General features: G+C 37.6%; 1 non-coding gene across 1 annotated transcript; it reads right to left on the bottom strand.

Moving 5' to 3' along the window:
• Positions 1-3528: 3528 nt before the first annotated feature.
• LOC141615509 (small nucleolar RNA R71) lies at positions 3529-3636 on the bottom strand. Its single transcript, XR_012529927.1, has one exon. It is a non-coding gene; the product is annotated as a small nucleolar RNA R71 (small nucleolar RNA).
• Positions 3637-4131: the final 495 nt, after the last annotated feature.

Raw genomic sequence — 4131 nt, 5'->3', positions numbered from 1 at the left:
TTTGTTGCGTGATGAATTGGAATTTATTATTTATGATTATTGCATATTGTACTGTATGTGTTGACGCGCGGTGACCAGGGACAAGCGCCATGTGTGGTGTTGTAAGGCACGGTGACCAGGGAGTTGTGCCATGGAGGTGTGTGATTTTGAGATGAGACGGTACGGTGACCAAGGAGTTGTACCATTTTGATATGAGCACGGTGACCAGGGAGTTGTGCTATGTGACGTAATGAGGTGGACGATTTACCTGCGAAGGCAGGGATCGTACACATGTGCTTTCTATGTTTCCGTTTATCTGTTTCGCTACTTCACTATCAGTACTGTTGTTCTTATTGTTATTTATTATCCCTACTCAACCTGTTGTTGACGTGTTTGTATCTTATGTCAAATTGTCACCTATTCTTCAGTTAATAGATCCTACGACTAGTTGTACCCAGTTGTATGCTCTAGAACCCGAGCTATATAATAAAATTTTCGAGTTTTGTTTTAAAGAAGTCGAGCTAACCCATAAAATTTCTGAAGTCACTCACTTAAACATAAAAAAAATTAACTTTAGGAAAGCTCAAAAAAATTACATATAAGCTCGATAAGATATAATTTGGTTGTATGATGTTATTTGTGCCTATTTTCGGGGTGGCCTATGTTGATCCATTCAATAATTTCCGATTGAAAGGGGATCAGTGAATAAAACAGGTACGGAGTAGTAGCTGAGTCTAATGTTGTGCTTGGGGGTGGACGGATGATCGCGACTTGTCAAGGAGCTTGAGTCTAGTCTCACGAGTCATTAAACATTAGTACTTCATTTGAGTTTAATAAGTATTGTAACTTTAATTTTATACTTCTTTTACTTTTGGTTGGTTGTAAAGTCGTTTTGGCTAATTCCTTCAGTTGATGTAAACCTTTTTATTAAAGTACCTTTGGTTGTTTGTACTTTGTTATTCACTAGCTCGGCACATTCATTTAGTCGGGGCATGCCTTGTTAAGGCTCCTTTATAAATGGGGGTGTTACACGGGGAGACTCGAGTATTTGTTGTATGAATGAAAATCGTCTGTTATAACACTTGTGCTCTTTTGGTGCTCGGTGTTGAAAACTGTTTTATTTCATTTGAGTGTTGTTTATTTTTCTCTATCTCATTAGCTACTTATCCGGATAGTTTTGTTTTCTATATTTATTTAGTTGGTATACTTAATTATTCTGTCATTTTATTGATAATATTTTGTTTTTATTTTTGATTCGGTTGCTTTTGTGGTAAAGAGATGTTTTAATCACCTGAGTCACAGTTGTTAGGTCTATTTACTTATTGATGTGTTCATTTTATATATATTTTTACCCCTCATTTTAGCTCCGTTTTTATTGTATATCATACTTTAATTAGTATATTTGTGAGCTAATCTTGTGTTCTAGGTGTATTGTTTGTATTTGTTACATTTTGTAGGAATCTAAGCATTTAGAGGCTTTTTCCTATCACATTAACAAGCACCAAAGGATCACTAAGCTAAGTGGAAGCAAGTGATAATCATACAAGGGCATTTTGGGAAGAAATTAATCCCGAGTCATCAAGAAAACAGGGTGGGTTAATGGATTTGCTAAATGAAGCTCCAAATATTAATCAAGATCATTGGATGCCAAAATTGGATTCCACAAAGGCATTTAATCAAGGCATTAACCGGAGAATTAAGGGACATTTAACATGAACATTGGATCCCTCGAGCATTAAAACAAGAATTGAAGCCAAAATAGCCGGAAACCCACGCCCCCAATCGGGGTTGACCCCCTCTTGGATTCTTACGTTATGCCCCTATTTTCTTATAAATAGGGGCCTTAATCCGTCATTAGGGATATCTTCCTTGCGCATTTCATACATTATTTCACTCTCTAGCCTTAAGCAAAATTCTCTCTTAGTTTTCATCTTTAGTTTTAATATTGTTAAGCTTTCAGTTGATGTTAAAACATTTGGTTCTAATTCATTCATGTATTTGGTTCTCCTTTATTCTTCTTTGCAATTCAAGTTCTAATTCGCTATTTCGGTAATTCTAAATTCTTGTTTATTTAGTTTACATTTCTTTTTACGTTTTCATTGTTTTGTCACTAGCATTTCAATTATATCACATAGTTTAATCTCATATTTTATGTTTTATCATTTTGTTTATATCATTTCTACAATCATGTTTAGCATTTCATACAACATAGTTTATAGTTTACAATTTAATATGAATAGCTAATTTTCCTTAGTCTAGAGGCTAGGGAAGCCATGCAAAATCAAATACGTAAAATGATAAATTAGGTTGATATAATATTATTTAATTGTTTTTATCACATGTTTGCACCACAACGTTTAATCTTTGGTTATTGGCCGTAATCGTAGATTAAGTTTGTTAATTCATTCTATAAGTCGAGAGGCACGAAATCGGATTAGACTAAGCATGTTTAGTAGGACGACCTAGTCATAAACGAGAGTTTCTCTAGGATCTGGTCTATGGTTGACACTAATATCGTGAGGTGTGTGTCTTTAAGTCTAAACAATTAACAATGTTACTATTACCGACTTTAACATGAACATAAATTTACATTTGCATGTCTGACCCGACTCCCCTAGACTCCTTTTATCATATAGTTTACGTCTTTAAATTTGCTAATCATCAAACCAACCAACAAACGTAACCAAACCAAACGTAATCGACCTTGATAGAAATCTTTCCATAGCATTTCATAACGTAATTCCCGTCTCCTTGTGTTCGACCCCTATTACTACATTAATTAGTGTCTAGGGTAATTATCTTTGCATAGGTGTGCGATCAGCCTATCAAATTTTGGCGCCGTTGCCGGGGATCACGGTTTTATTGCGTATTGATTTGTCGATTTTTATCTTGTTTATTTTTATCTTAAGGAACACTTGCTCCTTGAGACCGTTACTTATCATTTTCTAGAGATTGCTGTCTTATGCCTAGGTCTTCTCGTAGTGGAAATTTGCTTTCACCGGATTCCGAACCCGAGAAAACCTATAGGAGAAGAGGACGTTTTTGGAAAGAAGTGAAAGAAGCCGCTTCTCCCGTACAAGTTGAAAGTGCGAGAAAGTCTTACCTAGACGATATAAAAGCTCTTGAAGAAGAGGAGGTTTCAAGTTCACCACCACCACCACCATCTCCAACTAAAAGGATGGTGAAACTTTTCGATCACTCCAAGCCCACCGCGGCTATGCTTCCAGCCAGTATTACAACTACTCAAATTACCGCGCTGGAATTCGAGATCAAGCCGGCTTTCATTAGCCTTTTGGAGAGGAAGCTATTTGGGGGAAGTCCTTTGGAGGATCCCAATTTGCATGTGCAAAACTTTTGCGATTATTGCTCCATGATCCGACAAACGGGCGTCACTCAAGCCCAGATCAGGGAAATACTTTTCCCTTTCTCTATGAAGGACAAGGCCAAGCTATGGATCAATAGCCTTGATCGTACCGCTATGGGAATCAAAAATTGGGAGACATTGGCTCTTGCGTTCTATCAAAAGTTTTTTCCACCGGAGAAAACTCAAACCTTAAGGAGCCAAATCATCGGATTCCGTCAACAAGCTCTTGAGAGCTTATATAAGGCTTGGGAGAGGTATAAAGAGTTGAAAAGGCAATGCCCACATCATGGGTTGGATGCTTGGTTCCTAGCTATAACATTCTACAATGGATGTTGTGCCGAGTCCCGAAGGATTCTAGATTCCGCCAACAATGGGCGGTTTGATCAGATTGACACCGATATTGCTCATGCCACAATTGAATCTATGGCGATCCATGATGCGCAATATGTCAATTCCCGAAGTGTGTCACTCAAAGGTAAAGAACAATCCTCCAATTATTCCGTCTTGCTAGCTCAAATTGCCTTACTCCGACAACAATTGGCGGACCGGGATGCTAAAGATTCTCTTCAACAACTTAATGCCGTGTCCGCTACTAGTCAAATCATTGTTTGTGACGATTGTGGAGGTGTGGGTCATTACACCGCTCATTGCCTAGCTACTATTGAGGAGGTAAATGCTTTTCAAGCTTTCAGACAAAGTTCATATCCACCGGGTACATTTTCCAATACTTATAACCCGAATTCAAGATTCCATCCGGACTTGTCTTATACAAGCAACAATGTGCTTAA

This window comes from Silene latifolia, chromosome 11 (assembly GCF_048544455.1).
Source record: "Silene latifolia isolate original U9 population chromosome 11, ASM4854445v1, whole genome shotgun sequence".
Lineage (NCBI taxonomy): Eukaryota > Viridiplantae > Streptophyta > Magnoliopsida > Caryophyllales > Caryophyllaceae > Silene > Silene latifolia.
Note: the sequence above shows the minus strand (reverse complement) of the source record. Positions and strands in the feature narration are given on the sequence as shown.